Source organism: Protobothrops mucrosquamatus, unplaced genomic scaffold, assembly GCF_001527695.2.
Source record: "Protobothrops mucrosquamatus isolate PMUCROS unplaced genomic scaffold, P.Mucros_1.0 scaffold2259, whole genome shotgun sequence".
Taxonomy (NCBI): domain Eukaryota; kingdom Metazoa; phylum Chordata; class Lepidosauria; order Squamata; family Viperidae; genus Protobothrops; species Protobothrops mucrosquamatus.
In genome coordinates this window covers 289,357-306,734 of record NW_015388348.1, presented here as the reverse complement: position 1 = coordinate 306,734, position 17,378 = coordinate 289,357, and positions in this window count along the sequence as shown.

The following is a 17,378-nucleotide window of genomic DNA, read 5'->3' as shown; positions in this document are numbered from 1 at the left end:
AGTTGAAGTCCACAAGTCATAAAAGAGCCAAGGTTGCCTACCCCTGGTATAGGGTCTCCTGCTTGACCAGAGAGCTGGACTAGAAGACCTCCAAAGTCCCTTCCAGCTCTATTCTGATTGAATGAACTGCTTTCCACTCCCCCCCTCCTCCTCTGCAAGCTATGTTATCTAAACTTAAAACTTTGAAAAATTCTGGTCTATAGTGTTCTAACTATAATAAAAGTAAGGTATTTTACTCTCTTAGTTGTTGCCAACTATAAAGGGCAGTGCTTATCTGTGTTTCAAGGCCATTGAGTCAGCCATCCAAAGACATTTCCATGGTCATATGGCCAGCATGACACCACAGAGCAGTTATCTTTCCATCAAAGTGGTACCTATTTCTCTACTCGCAGTTGCATGCTTTTGAACTGCTGGATGGAGCTCAGGTCTCGGACCTGGGCTGCCAGCTTTCCAGCTGACAAGCCCAACATCTTAACCGCTGAGCCACGGCGCTGTCCCTCTGACTATAATACCATTTTATTTATTTGAGTTTAAGTGAATTCTGCTCAATCTCTGAAGTCCTCCAGGCAGATTACTCAGTTTAAAACAGTAAAACAGCATCATTTTCTGCTCTTCTCTCTCAGGCCCAGCAATATTATGCAAAGCTCAAAAAAGGGCACAAAACAGTGAACCACGGAAATTAAAGGCACCTGATAAGAAAACAAAACACCACAACTTGAGTGTGCTCCTGGCTTATAGCAGAAAAGCTTTTGCACAATTGTATCTTGTTTGTTCAACTGTGCATTCTGTGCTCATTAATTGGCGGGTAGAATTTGTTCTACATGGGCTGCCCTTGAAGACTGTTTGAAAGCTTCACTGGTTCAGCAGTCTGCTAAGATAGTCCATATGATACCATATTAAGTATCATGTAGTTCTTGGATGCAATTCAAAGTCCTTGTTATCACTTTTAAAGTTCTCCAAGTCTAGAAGACCACTTCCTCCATGATGGATCTCCCCAAATTTCACAAGATCTGGGACAGAGGGCTTTCTGAGGATCCTATCACCCATGGAATCTGCAGGAACACCACTGTTCAGCTCCCTATCTGAAGCCTCTTCCTGTGGAACAGCCTGCATCATCAAATCAAATCAAATCAAATCAAATCAACCTTTATTGTCAAAGTACAACATGTGTACAATGAGATTGGCTGAGCCTCCCTTCGTGCACCCCCCCAACACAACTCACAGTGACAACAAACACACAATCTCATTGCACCATGTGAACTTATTGCACAACGCGCCGGCCCTGAAAGTCTATCATACCTGGAGTTATTTCCCGTTCAGGAGTCTGACAGCCCACGGGTAGAAACTGTTCTTCAGCCTGTTGGTACGGCTGGCTATGCTTCCACATCTCCTACCCGATGGTAGGAGAGTAAAGAAGTGCTGACCAGGGTGTGAGTCGTCCCTGAGGATTTTCCTCATTCTTCTAAGGCAGCGGGCCCTAGCGATGTCATCTAGTGGTATCAAGGGACAGCCCACGATGTTTTGTGCTGTGCTCACCACATGATATTTAGATTGTTGGAATTCCAAAGGCCCACAAAGGCATCTCTCCTCAGATGATTTGGGGGGGGAGGAGAGTTACCCCTAAACCCTAATATATCAGGATTCTCATCAGTTGCTGATGAACCACCATTTCAGTAACTTTTCTAGAAAGGGAAGCTTGGAGACTGATTGATGGTTATTGAAGACTGTTGGGTCCAAGGATGGCCTCTTGAGGAGCTGCACCATTGTCTCTTTCAAAGTTAAGGTTACCATCCCCTTTTGTCACAAATGTCAATGCTACAGCATGGATGTCCCAAAATTGCTTTTCCCAATTTTGGGGTTTTTTTTCTTTGAAAACATTTCACCTCTCATCAGAACTGAAGAAGCTTCTTGGATGAGAAATGAAATGTTTTCAAAGAAAAAAACCAAGAAAGTCCAATTAACTTTTGGGAAAAGCACCGTTCAGACAACCATGACCTGGAGGATTGAGAATCTCCATAGTCATACAGCATGGATGCAACCATGGGTCAACCCCTTGGCCATTTGAACTACTCAGGACCTGGATCCAATAAACCAGGGCTTTTCAATCTTTTCACCCATTGTACCACTTTTAGGATATAGCAGTATCCAAGTACTACCAGTTGCCTAGCAAGGTGTCAAAAACTTGATGACCCAAAAAAAAAAAGTGATAAAGTACAGGTAGTCCTCGACTTACAACAGTTTGCTTAGTGACTGTTCGAAGTTACAATGACACTGAAAAGAGTGCCCCCCAAGCCACAGCCGAGCAAGACACTTGCCTGCCCGCCCGGCCACACTCTTCCTCCTGTCCAAGGTTTTCATTGTTGTAAGCATTTCTGTTGAGGATTGGCAGCAGGGGTGTGTGTGTTTGGTTTTTATTTCCCCCCCCCTCTGCTGGGTGGTTGCAGCATGTTTTGGTCACTTGACATGACCCTGGGACATTGTGACCGTCATAAATATGAATCAGTTGCCAAGCATCTGAATGTAAATCACAAGACCCTGGAGATGCTGCAACATTCCAGCTGATCAGCGCTTCTTCTGGGCTCAGCAGAAGTGCCAGGATCAGTGCTATTTTCCAGCTCATTGGTGCTTTAGGGCTCAGCAGAAGCACCAGGATCAGCGCCGAGCTCCAGCTGGAGCCTGGCGCTGATCCTGGTGCTTCCAGTGAGCCCCGACAGTCCCGAAGAAACGCTGATCCTGGCACTTCCGCTGAGCCCTGACAGCCCTGCAGCTCCAGCCATCTCTCGCTCAGGCTTGTGCGGTGCTGCCACCTGTTCAGCTCATTCCCCTCCCCCGCTACCACTTTTCTAGGATGGTCGTGTACCACCTGCCAGGTGCCAATGTACCACAGGTGGTACCCGTACCACTGGTTGAAAAGCCCTGCAATAAACAAGTGGCTGAATCGACAGCAGAGACACACGCTTGGTTTCCTTTCCTTGAACTTCTCATCTCTCTCTTCCTGAGGATCTCATCAACGCTACCCAACTTATTCAGGGTCTTCCTTTCTCTCAGCCAGAGAGAACAAAGTTTATGTGTGAGAAACACCACAACAGCAGCCACAGCCATGCAATTGAACCATCCTTCTGTTGCATGGTTGTAAGGTCACCCTTTTCACACATATCCCTACTGACATCCCTGCAGGGTGCGTGGAAAAAGGAAACAGAACATGAATAATGTAACAGCAGTTATCTGAATTTTAAAAATGGGATGATATGCTTTCTTCTCCCATCTCAGCCTGGACACACTCTCTGGCACAAAGGCCCTTCCTTGCATCCCAGACCAAAGGGAGGCAGGAACAAGAGAAAGGGGCTTTCCAGTGGCCTCCCCTAAACCCAGAATGTGGAGCTGGAAGCCCACATGTCTTAAAGTGGCCAAGATTGAGAAAAACCGCTTTTAACTAATTTTTGACTGCATCGCCATCTTCTGAAGGGGCTCTCCGTGTCACCTGCACCTGTTAAAATAGTAGAAATATACTGTACTACAGGGGTCCCCAACCGTGGCAACTTTTAAGACCTATGGACTTCAACTCCCAGAATTCCCCAGCCAGCCAGCATGGCTGGCTGGGGAATTCCCGGAGTTGAAGTCCACAGGTCTTAAAGTTGTCAAGGTTGGGGGACCCCTGCTGTACTAGCAAAAAGGCCTTCTGATCCTAAACATGTTCACTTAGGAGGAAGCCTATTGATGGTTGCTAGGTGCCAGCTCATCTGCATGGCACAGTCCTATGAATAATCCCCAAAATATTGAAGTAGAGATCACAAAAGATCAATTGTGCGGGTAGAATTTCTGGATTTAAGGATAATAGAGATTCTCCTGATTAGGCCGATAACAGAATATAGTCCGTAGATGTTTAAAACCACCACTATCCACTGCTGGGTCTGATGGGAGGTGAAGTCAAAAATACCTAAAGAGGATTTGTTGGCACCCTCTCATCTATATAGCATTACTTCAAAGGATAGTATTCTCCATCCTGATAAGTCTCCAGAGGTCAGGAAGACCGGGACCGATGGGAGTTGTGGTCCAACCCTTGTGGAAGGCTCTGACAATATATTCCTGTTCTAAGCTGTTGCTTTCCCGATTTCCTTGCCGGCCCCTCCTCCTCCTCCTCCTCCTGCCCACGGCCCGACTTCGTTGCACAACCAAGTTATTTTTCAACGCTTCCTCTCTCCGTTCCTTTTTTTCTTCACTCCACCGGCTGCGGCAACTTCCCTTCTCCGGGTTTTGCGGCCGATCGTGCCCCCCCTCCGCAGCACATTTGCAGGCTGCTCAAAGACGTCATCCGAGGCTGGCCCAATCGGCTTGCAGAACAACAAGGCATGGAGCAACTCCACATGGGCACTCCGCGCCGCGTGTCCCCGACAGCGTCCTCTTTAAAGGGGCCGAGCGCCTTCGCCGGAGTTCCTCCTCGTCCCCACCTGCCGCGGACAAGACGGCGGGAAAGGCGGGGGAGGGAGGCGAAAGCACGTGGTTCTTCCCCCTCCCGGAAGGGGGAGCTGCTCCTCAGCTTGCGTGCCAAAAGGCGAGGGTTTTCCTTCCCACGCTGCTACAGCTCCGAATTTGGGGGGGGGGGGGAAGTCGGGCACTGTTCATGCGGAAATAAAACAGTTTTGAGTCCGCTCAGCCGTGCAGCCTTGCACATTATGCAACACACCAGGCAGCGTTTGTTGTATCTTTTCAACGAAGTCTACGCCAGCTTTCTACGCCCGTCCAGATCCGCGGAGCGACCTTTCCCGTGACTCCCGACAAGCTAGTTAGCCCGCTCACGACTTGAGCCCGTCCACGTCGGCCGGACTACAATACCCATCTTCCCAGCTTGATTGGCCTTCGGCAGAGTCCAGTACCCATCAATCTCCAGCCAGGCCAGTTGCCTGCGCACGCGCTGGGCGCTGCAGCTGTTTCTCTCCCCCCCCCCCACAACTACCACCTTCTGCCCCCCGTCCTATGCAGAGGGTTACTGGCGAGTGTTCCCGAAGGCTTATTCGTAGGAAAGTTCACGCAGGCACGAACGAGCGTTCTTCGGGCGATCTTTCTCGGGGACGATCTTGGGTCGTGCCCAATCCCTGCAGGGCAGAGACCCGTGGATTTGGTTAAGCGGCGGGGTCAGACGTAGTAAAGGTTTGGGTTAGATAAGCTGCTGCTGCTCCGGATCAACGGGCATCAAGGGCTGAACTCAAGGTGAAGCACCGAGGGAAGCGGGTAAAAACATTGCAATCCTATTGTAGGTTTAATAGTGTCCTCTCCTGCGTCAATTTGCTCCCAGAGCTGCGTGAAAGGAAGGTAGACTCATCCTCCGAGCAAGACCCTCACTGAGTTTTGTTTTTTTTTGTTTTATCCCGCCTTTATGATTTTTAAAAATAACTCAAGACGGCCAACATATTTAACGCCCCTCCCTCTTTCCCTCCACAACAACCCTGTGAGGTGGGCTAGGCTGAGAGCGAGTGGCCCAGAGTCACCGGGCTTTTATGCCGCAGACGTGACTAGAACTCCCGGTCTCTAGCCCGGCGCTGCCAACCCATTAGACCAGACTGGCTCGAGTTAAAGAGGATTTCACTGTCCACGAAAGGGAACCGCGGGTGGCAGCTTGACCCTAGCGGTGCTTAGGAATGCCAATAAGGTCAGATTTCGTTTATTCCCACGAACCTGCCTTATTGAGCTCGATGGGACGGATGTCCGAGATCGACCTTTAGACGGCTGTGCTGTGCAATGGGGAGAGAGGCGGGAGCCAGTATTTAAAGGGGGAAAGCAAGATCGGCACACTCCCCTTTAAGCATTTTTCCGACCTGTAGAGTCTCCTTAAGTTCCCCAGAAATGCCCACCACGCGGACGGGGACGGCGAGAAGCGCGCCCGCCCGCCTTCTGCTTTCCCTAACCGGCCCTTCCCCACACTCGCCGGCCTCTAAAAAGCCGCATGGGAGCTGTAGTCCCGCGCCTTGGCAGGCCGGGCGCCGAACCGGGCGAGGCGTGGCCGTCTGAAACGCGAGATAGACGAAGCGCGCACGCACGCACACGGCACACGCGGGGTTTTTTTTGCAGCTCGGGGCGGGGCCAGCCGCCTGCACGAGACGTGCTTCCTTTCACAATAGCGGGGGCGGGGGGGGAAATCAAGGCGAGGAGGCGGGGCTTGCCCAGACCCCGCCCAACGTGCCTGATGGAGGTGGAAGGCGGGGCTTGGTCGAACCCGGAGACCTCTTTGAGCCGGTCTGCCTAGTCATGGCCGGGGGTGGGGGGAGCGGAGCGCTTTGCTTCCTTAAAGGGACCGCGCCCTCTTTCGCGGAAAGAGGCGGAGGAGAAAGCACGTGGGTCTGAGATGCGCTATAAAGCGGCGGCGGCGGCGGTGGATCGCGACGGAGGGAGGCGCCGCTTACTTTGCAGCGTCGCTTCTCTGCTGGGCTGAGTTGGGCTGGCTGGAAAAACCAGGGAAAGGCCGTGGCCAAGCTGCTCTTTCTTCCCCTGGAGAAATAAAATGCCAGCATTAATCAGGCTGTGTTCACACGACTGCCCTTGCCCAGGTCAGGGAAAGTCTTAGTGGCTGCGTTCATACGACATGCGCAATTTTGGCTAGGATGTCTCCAGTTGAGGATTGCAGGCTTCTGGCGTGAATCCAGCCCCGTGGCTTCGTTCCTTATCCGAGATGGTGCAAAGGCTGTAGGAAAGAAACAGGCAACAATTCTGCTTGTTTGCAAAAATAACGGGATTTGTTGAGTTCAGTGACCTGACTTTCTAGAACAGTGTTTCTCAACCTTGACCATTTTAAGGCATGTGGACTTCAACTCCCAGAATTCCACAGCCAGCGATGCTGGCTGTGGAATTCTGGGAGTTGAAGTCCACATGCCTTAAAATGGTCAAGGTTGAGAAACACTGTTCTAGAAATCTCTGTACAGATAATCCTCAATGACAACAGTTCGTTGGCACTGAAAAAAAATGACTTAATGTCTGTTTTTCAGGTGACTTGCAGCATCCCCATGGTCGCATGATCAAAATTTGGATGCTTGGCAACTAGTTCGTATTTATGACGGTTGCAGTGCCCCGAGGTCATGTGATCACTCTTTGTTACCTTCTGACAAACAAAGTGAATGGGGAAGTCAGATTTGCTTAACAACCAGGTTACTAACTGAACCACTGCCACGATTCACTTAACAACTGTGGCAAGAAAAGTTGTAAAATTGGGCAAAACTCACTTAATGTCCCAAAGGTGCTTTTTCACGAGGCAACTGGACTTTCTCGTTTTTTTTCTTTGAAGACGTTTTGCTTCTCATCCAAGAAGCTTCTTCAGCTCTGACTGGATGGTGGGGAAATGGAAGGATTTATACTCCTTGCAGACAGCTGATCATTTGCATTCTTTTATATTTCCCACAATCCAGGCAGAGCTGAAGAAGCTTCTTGGATGAGAAGCGAAATGTCTTCAAAGAGAAAAAAGAAAGTCCAGTTGCCTCATGAAAAAGTGAGTTTTGCCTAGAAAACACCTTTGGGACAACCATGACCTGGATGACTGAGAATCTCCATAGTCATTTAACAAATGTCTTACTTGGCAACATAAATTTTGGGCTCAGTTGTGGTCGTAAGTTGAGAACTACCTGTGGAGTAGACAATTATTGTCTTGGACTATGGGTCCCATCAGCCTCATCTGTTATAGCCAATGAAAACTGCATAGATAATCACATCTGTAAAATCCCTGATGGGGGAGGGGTGTGCAGCATGGCGATCTCATCCATTTTGTTCTCGCTCCAGTCATTCCTCCTACGTGAACTGTACATGGCCATCCTCTTTTTAAAAACAATCTCTGTAGATAGATGGTTCCATTGTTATACAGATCTTGCAGCCAGGATTTTTTTCACTTTCCAAACTAGCTATAAAAATAATAATGATAAGTACATAATATCAAGCAAAGGAGACAACAATAAGGGGCCTGGTGCTGATTAAGAGCAGGAAAATGGAAGAAAGAGACAAGAGGGGTGAATTCTGGCAACATAAGACCAAATCTTAAGAACAAATGCACAAATTCTGCAACAAAGGCAGGATTGAGAAGATAGCAACAGACAGCAAATGCTGGCCTGTGCAAAGAAGCTGAAGAAACAGTGGATCATCTAGTTCAGGCGTAGGCAACCTTGGCTCTTTTATGACTCGTGGACTTCAACTCCCAGAATCTGGCTCAGGAATTCTGGGAGTTGAAGTCCACGAGTCATAAAAGAGCCAAGGTTGCCTACCCCTGATCTAGTTAGTTGCAATAAGATCACACAGACTGACGACAAGCAACCGCATGACAAAGTAGAAACAATGGTGCATTGGAAGATCTCTAAGAAATACCATTTGCCTACAAGCAAGAACTGGTGGGACCCATAGAACGTGTGACCAATCGTAATGTAAAATTCTAGAACAGTGATTGCGAACCTTTTAGAGACCGAGTGCCCAAACTGCAACCCAAAACCCATTTATGCATCGTCGGGTGCCGGGTGGGTGAGGCCATCGGGTGGGTGTGGCCCATTGGGTGGGTGTGGCTGCGGTGGTAACGGCAGACTTTGCAAGATCTTTTTTTTCCGCAAGAAGTTGAAATTGACTGATTGATTGAACCTTTTTTTTTGCACACGGTGGTGGAGGCCTAAAGCGAAAAGGTTTTATAAAACCCAGCTGAAGGCCTAGGACTGGGGCAACGGCGCGCGTGCCCACAGAGAGGGCTCTGAGTGCCGCCTCTGGCACCCGTGCCATAGGTTCGCCACCACTGTTCTAGAAGGACCTTATTCCGAGATGTTTTTTGACTTTCAAAACTAGTCATAAAATAGTACTAACAATAATTAATAATATTAATGCAACAGTGTAGAAATGTCTACCTAGCTTATAATTCTGGGTTCCTTTTTCTGTTCCCATCCAACTGGAAACTAGGCCAAACCCTGATTAGTTTCAAAGTGCAGCTCAGTGCTGCCACCTACTGAGGTACGCTTTACATCACCCAAGAGTATTTTACTCTAGTCTAGGCCATCTAACCATTGAAGTGCAGCATTGTTTATATATAAAAGAAATCAGATTCTGGACTGGCTTACAGCCGGTTACAATGTGAACTACAGTATGTTTCTGGTGGTATACCTCCAGCATAGCTCTCAACCTCAACAGAACACTCAAGCCCCTCTCCCACAACAAGGGGAATATCCACATGGAGGGGACCCCTCTCTGAAATGAGGGTGAATTTAAAAAAAAAAAAACTTTCAATCTTCCCATCACATAGATCTGAGTAGGCTGTATCCCAGCGGATACCCGGAAATCCCCAGGGTGGGGGATGAATAAACACTGAATATTTGTCAGGAAAAGGAAACCAAGACAAAATCTCTCTCTCTCTCTCTCTCTCTCTCTCTCTCTCTCTCTCTCACACACACACACACACACACACACACACACATTGGTGCTTCGTTTCTTAGTGTAGCTTGTGCCTTATTATAATTTAATTTTCTCTACAAAGTCAGAATGGAGCTAGAAAAGACCTTGGAGGTCTTCTAGTCCAACCCCCTGCTCAAGCAGGAGACCCTATACCATTTCAGACAGGTGGCTGTCCTGTCTCTTCTTAAAAACCTCCAGTGTTGGAGCACCTACAACTTCCCATGGCAAGCTGCTCCACTGGTTAATTGTCCTCACTGTTAGGAAGTTTCTCCTTAATTCCAGGTTGCTTCTCTCCTTGATTAGTTTCCATCCATTGTTTCTTGTCCTGCTCTCTGCTGCTTTGGAAAATAAGTTGAGCCCCTCCTTTTTGTGGCAGCCTCTCTCTTTCTCTCTCTGAAAAACAAAATGGTGATGTGCTGGCTTCAGCCATACAATAGCCTGTTTGTTTGCTGTGTAAATTACTTCCTTGCCAAACGGAGAGCCCCCCCCCCCTTCCCAGTCAGGGGGAACATAAAGCGGATCCTTGATCAAGCAGCTCTGTCAACCCAAGATTGGTTCCCAGGGACATTGTGGGAGCAGAAAGTGGCTCACTGTTTAAATCCTGGCATGGCGGGAAGGTCCCTAAAATTACAGCTGCAGCTTTAAAGCGCAAAGCTCTTATCCTGCCATGACCCCGTTTCTTGGAAACCATAAAGCATCAAACTCAAAGAGTCCATCATTTTGGAAGGATGATGCATATTTTAAGATTGGTAAAAGGCAGCCAATAGATGGTTAGTTATTTTTTTCTGCACAGGTGTGGAAATAGTGTTCAGATTTTTAGCTTTATAGACCAGAATCGCAGGGCCGATTTGTGGGTGTGATGTTTTGTGACTTGAACTGGGGGTTGAGGTGGAGGAAGCAATCTGTTTAACTCTATTTAATTCCTGTAATTTTAATTGTTTTTATATTTATAATTGCTCCTATATTTCTATTTTTATTGCACTGTAAGTTGCGCCGTGTCACTCTGGAGAGCAAGATGGGCGGCATATAAATTTAATAAGTAAATCAAACTTTAGGCAACGAATGGTTCTGGCTGCTATAATTGCTACGTTCATAGAATGTTTAATTTTATAAAGGAATTAATGTAACGCACAGATATGTGTCTCTACCATCCATTTTCTTCCTCAGTTTGCTTACAGCCACATCAAACATGAAAGCAGACTTGAAAAATAATAATAACCTATCATTAAAAAGGTGTTACCCAAATAAAAGCAGCATCAATTTAATAAAGAAAAATAGAAGAAATATACTTTAAAGAAGGAGTGGTGTGGTGGCTTAATGGTTAAGACACTGGGCTTGTCAGCTGGAAAGCCGGCAGCCCGGGTTCAAGACCTGAGCGCTACGCAAAAGGGTGAGAGCTCCTGTCCCTTGCCCCAGCTTGTGGGAAGTCAGCCCCACCCCCCGAGAAAGAAATATTTTTGGAAATATTTAAAAGACAGAATATATTCCCCTAAAAGATTTAAAGGCAGAACCCCCCCCCCCAAGTCTCTCTGTCCCAAACAGAAACCAAGTCTGCAGAAATGCAGATGTGATAATCTTGTCAGAAAGACTGGAGTCAGGAAACTGGGATTAGGAAGAAAGATCCCTAGAATCAACAATCCCTCACACCAAAAATCTAAGAGTCATGAGCCACAGCCCCAGGGAAGTAGGATATGACCTTTGGGACATAATAGGATTAACCCACCACCATCAGAATACCAGAAAGGCACACTCAGACTCAGGTCAAAGTTCATGCCACAGGAACAACTCCAAACAAAAGGCTCAAGAAGGTATAAAACCCCACTCCCTACGTGTGCTCACTCTTCTTTTCTTCTGTCTGGCTCTCCTCTTCAATAAACTGCAACCTTCTTTCTAAAGCAGTCGGCATGTTGTTTATCCCCCGGCTTGGACTGAACCATGATGAAGACTTTTCCTTCAACAAGCTCCTGCCAACCTATCGGTTTGAAAGCATACAAATGCAAATAAATAAATAGGTACCACTTCGGTGGGAAGGCAACAGCGCTCCGTGATGTCTTGCTGGCCACGTAACTGCAGAAATGTCTTCGGACAGTGCTGCCTCAGTGGCCTTGAAACAGAGATGAGCACCCCCCCCTCTAATTGGCAACAACTAGTAGAGTAAAATCTGCAGGCAGCCGTTTTACTTTCACATGGGTTTGTTGGGTGGCAGAACCCAAGTTACGGTAATTTCATGAGGAGTTCCACAGGTAGAATATTGAGGTTAAGGAACTGGGCTTCAAAAGGCTATTGAAGTGTTCGGAGAACAGACTGAGTCCCGTGGGAGGGGTTAGTACTTAAATCAGCCTGGGCCTCAAATTTTGTAGGGCTTTAAAGAAAAAAAAAACAGAGCAAGAATTGCCCGTGCAAACAAATCGGTGTCCCTTTGAATGATACTGTAAATCTGCCCTTTCAGGGCTAAATCCATCAATTCACCAGGATGCACTGGGCCTTATCTACAGGCCAAATCTCAAGAAAGACAGTCAGGGTTGGGACTTGACTTGTTGCATTTTCAAAATGCTTGTGCAACACTGTGCATCTTGTAGGCAACGTCCTTGTCCCCAAATCTGAAAGTCACCATGCTTTCCAGAGGAAAATTACACACTCACCAGGGCTGGCAAGGTTGAGAAACACCGCTATGGATCAAACCTGAGAAACCACCAAAAGGTGTGGACTTCGATTCCCAGAAGTCTCTCAATAGCTTGGTCAGGGTTGACAACGTTGGGAGTTGAAATCCACATCTTTGGAAGTTTCTCAACTTGTGAAACATTGCTATAGCCCAGGGGTCTTCAAACTTGGCCCTTTTATGACTTGTGGACTTCAACTCCCAGAATTCCTCAGCCAGTGTGCCTGGCTGAGGAATTCTGGGAGTTGAAGTCCACAAGTCATAAAAGGGCCTAGTTTGAAGACCCCTGCTATAGCCTAACGCAACTTTCCTACAAGGCCTAGTGGTTAGAGTTTACTGAGACATTTCTCAGTTTTCTGTCCCTCACACCCCTGCTTTATCCCTTGAATTTTGAGGAATATGGGATATAGGTGCAGTTCCCTTTTCTCATTGACCTTGAATCAGTTCATGTGATTTTTACAGTTGTTACTGTAGTGGAGTGGAATGAGAAAGGAGACAAAGCAAAACAAAAATAGCAGTCTTCCAATATTTGAGGGGCTGTCACAGAGAAGAAGAGCACCTGAGGGCAAGACAAGAAGTAATGGGTGGGAACTTATCAAAGAGAGATCCAGCCTAGAATTAAGGAGAAATTTCCTGACAGTGGGAGCAATTAATTGATGGAACGGTTTGCCTTCGGAAGTTGTGGGTGCTCCATTGCTGGAGGTTTTCAAAAAGAAATTGGACAGCTATTTGTCCAGAATAGTATAGGGCCTCCTGCTTGAGCAGGGGGTTGAACTAGAAGATCTCCAAGGTCCCTTCCCGCTCTGCTATTTTATGTTCTATTCTGCATTCTGTAAAAATGCTAAAAGAAAGGCTGAAAAGTTTTGGGTGCCAAAAAGATATTGATTTTAATGCCAACACTGCCACCTATTGATCACAGTAGGAATTCACCTTGGGATTTTTCTCTCATCCAGGTATTGTTTATTTGTTTGTTTAATTTATTTGCCACCAATCTCGCTTTGGGATTACTCCAGAGAGCTTACAACAATAAAAACAGAAAAGAAAAGAACTGTAAATGTAACCACCAGTAAAGTAATGGAACAATAGACTAAACAATGAACCAGAATCTGTTAACCAGATTTAACCATGCATACTTTTCAACTAAGGGCTGAATATATATAATTGTGACATAACTATTAGGGGAAGCATGTTTTAAAATGAGAAACTCATAAAAATAGAATAGTACAGTGGTGGCGAACCTATGGCACGGGTGCCAGAGGCAGCACTCAGAGCCCTCTCTGTGGGCACGCGCGCCGTCGCCCCAGTCCTAGGCCTTCAGCTGGGTTTTATAAAACCTTTTCACTTTAGGCCTCCGCCGCCGTGTGCAAAAAAAAATAATCAATTTCAACTTCTCGTGGGGAAAAAAAAGATCTTGCAAAGTTGGAATTGATTGATTAAACTTTTTAGTCCCACCCAGTCTGCTGTTACCACTGCAGCCACGCCCACCCAATGGGCCACACCCACCCAATGGGCCACACCCACCTGGCACCCGACGATGCATAAGTGGGTTTTGGGTTGCAGTTTGGGCACTCGGTCTCTAAAAGGTTCGCCATCACTGGAATAGTAGATCCCAAAATAGGCCTAGTAGCTTCAAAAAAAAAGCTTGGGAAAAAACATTGGGGGGAGGGAGGGAAATCCAGGTTGTGTCCAGGAATAATATGCATTCCCTTTGACTGGAGGGTGGCGTGGTGGCTCAGCAGTTAAGACACTGGGCTTCTCGGTTGGACAAGCCAACAGCCCAGGTTCGACAGGGTAAGTTCCCATCCTCACCCCAGATCCTGCCAACCTAGCACTATAGAATAGAATAGAATAGAACAGAATAGAATAGAATAGAACTGGAAGGGACCATGGAGATCTTCTAGTCCAGCCCCCTGTTCAAGCAGGAGAACCTATACCATCTCAGACTAGTGACTGTCTAGCCTCTTTTTAAAAATCTCCAGAGATGGAGTGCCCATGATTTCTGGGGGTAAGCTGTTCCACTGGTTGATTGTCTTCACTGTCAGGAAGTTTCTCCTTAATTCCAGGTTGCTTCTCTCTTTGATCAGTTTCCAACCATTGTTTCTCGTCCTGCCCTCTGGTGCTTTGGTGAACAATCTGGCCTCATCTGCCTTGTGGCAGCCCCTCATATACTGGAACACTGCTATCATGTCTCCCCTATTTCTTCTTTTCATTAGACTAGCCAGAAATCGTGGGCTCTCCATCACTGGAGGTTTTTAAGAAGAGGTTAGACAGTCACTTGTCCGAGACGGTATAGGTTCTCCTGCTTGAACAGGGGGCTGGACTAGAAGACCTCCAAGGTCCCTTCCAGCTCTATTCTATTCTATTCTATTCTATTCTATTCTATTCTATTCTATTCTATTCTATTCTATTCTATTCAGAAGTAACTGCACATGTTGTTTGTGGTTCTTTGGGCTTGAGACTAACTTGTTGAATAAATACATGAGGTTTTCTTGGCAATAGCATAGACATTGATGTGCCACTGGCTGCTTCCAGAATGTGTTTTCAACTTCCCCATCTAGTCCATGTTTCTAGGATTTATCTTGTGGTCTTTCATCCATAATAAGGTCCATTTGATCCTCCTTTTTTACTCACATAGGGTTGTGCAGGTGCTACTACTGGCTGAGAATAAATCATCTTAAATAATAATGGGGGAATTGTGATTTTGCTTGAAATCTGGTGTTCTGAAGAAACAAAGACAGAAAGATTCACACTCAGCTTGGATTAGATTAGAAAACATATAAAATCCTATAAGAGCCCAAAATTAGCATTTTTTCCCATTTCTTTGGGCACAACAGAGCTTTGACTTAAGTCTCTTTAAGAAGAGACAGGACAGCCACCTGTCTGAAATGGTAGGGTCTCCTTTTTGAGCAGGGGGTTGTACTAGAAGACCTCCAAGGTCCCTTCCAGCTCTATTCTGATTGATTGATTGACTTCTGAAAACACTCATGGACCACTGTTTTTCTTCTTAGCCAAAGAGATCATATTCCAGTCTGGCCACTAGGTGGCACCTTCATCTACTTCACAGCTTCAATATCTTACAATGAAACTGGCCACGTGATTTAGTGGCTCTCATAGATGGGAAAGCAGACATTACACCTGCATGGATATTATGGATACATTCAGATTCAGTAAGATGCAGCTGGAGTTTACTTAAGGAGGGTGTCTTGATTAAATCACAAGCAACTGATAAGTCCTTGATGTACAGTACAGGTAGTCCTCAACATACAACAGTTCATTTAGTGACCGTTCAAAGTTACAGCAGCACTGAAAAAAGTGACTTATGACCATTTTTCACAGTTACAACCTTTGCAGCATTCCCATGGTCATGTGCTCAAAATTCAGATGCTTGGCAACTGGTTCATACTTATGACTGTTGTGTCCCAAGGTCACGTGATCCTCTTTTGGAACCTTCTGACAAGCAAAGTCAATGGGAAACCCAGATTCAGTTAACAACCTGCTTACTAACTTATCTACTGCAGTGATTCACTTAACAAATGCAGCAAGAAAGGTCATAAAATGGGGCAAAACTCACTTGACAAATGTCTCACTTAACAACAGAAATTTTGGGACTCAGTTGTGGGGGTCGTACGCCGAGGACTACCTATACAACCATAACTGGAACCAGAAGTTCCATTGCTCAGCAAGGCAGTTGTTAAATGAGTCAGGTCTGATTTTGCCACCTTTTTATTGCCACAGTTGTTAAGCGAATTGTTGCGCTTGTTAAGTGAATCCTGTGGTCATTAAGTGAATCTGGCTTTCCCCATCTTGGTTATTCTGTTGTGACTCCAATGTTTTCAATCCTGTTAGATCTCCTCCTCTGGGCAAATTGGAATCCCTTTCTCTTTTGATCAGATCAGCAGATCCTGGAGTCCTTCTGTGGTGTGGCTGGATGGTGCTCCTCAGCTTTAACAGTGAGAGAGACATCGGACCTTTTGGTGATATTGAATCTCTCCCTCTCTCTCTCCATCTCTCTCTCTGTCTGTCTCTGTTTCTCTCTCTCTCTCTCTCTCTCTCTCTCTCTCTCTCTCTCTCTCTCTCTCTCTCTCTCTCTCTCTCTCTCTCTCTCTCTCTCTCTCTCTCTCTCTCTCTCTCTCTCTCTCTCTCTCTCTCTCTCTCTCTCTCTCTCTCTCTCTCCCTCCCTCCCTCTCTGTCTGTCTGTCTCTGTTTCTCTCTGTCTCTGTGTCTGTCTGTCTCTCTCTCTCTCTCTCTGTCTGTCTGTCTCTCTATTTCTCTCTCTCTGTCTCTGTCTCTCTCCCCCCTCTCTCTGCTCTCTCTGTTTCTCTCTGTCTCTCTCTCTCTGTCTCTGTCTCTCTCTGTCTCTGTCTCGCTGTCTCTCTCTGTCTCTGTCTCTGTGTCTCTCTCTCTCTCTCTGTCTCTCTCTCTCTGTCTCTCTCTCTCTCTCTCTCTGTGGGGAGAGTACAGGCATGATTCATTTAGTGACCATTTGAAACAGAATAACAGAGTTGGAAGGGACCTTGGAGGTCTCCTAGTCCAACCCCCTGCTCAGGCAGGAAACCCTATAGTACCACTTCAGACAAATGGTTGTCCAATCTCTTTTTGAAAGCCTCCAGTGATGGAGCACCCACAACTTCTGAAGGTGAGCCACTGATTGATTGTTCTAGCAAAGAACCTATTAAAGGCCTATCAAAACTTGACTTGACTCTCCACTTGCCTCTTTAAAAGAATAAACTTTATCTTTTGCTCTCACGTAATTTAGAAATTTACTCCTTGAGCCTTCTTGCAGCAGTGACGTCTACAAAGAGGACAAAAAAGTGAAGGGATGGCCACCACTGCATGATCGTGCCTGCCATCTTCACCTGTTTTACCCTGTCCCCCTCCAGAGGCCTTGGTGAGTGCCATGGAGTCAGACAACATATAAATTTAATAAATAATAGAGAATTCAAGCAGGCAAACACCTGCCACATAATACCCCAGACATGACAATTGTTGATTTTTAAAAAAGTTGGGTAGTGCACTTGGCAGTACTTGGAGACAGCAGAATAGAAGAGAAAAAACTGGAGAACAATCACAAAATGCAAAGACCCAAACATAGAAATAGAACGACTGTAGCAAAAGAAAGCAAAGGTGGTACCCATAGTCATAGGCCAGTGGTTCTCAACCTGTGGGTCGGGACCCCATTTGGGGTCGATCGACCATTTCACGGGGGTCGCCAACCAAGGCTGTCTGCCATTTTTTTTGTCCGCCATTTTTTTTTGTCCGCCATTTTTTCCCCCTTTTCCGGTGGGTGCCTTACCTCCCTTGGGCTGGGCCAGCTGGTGGT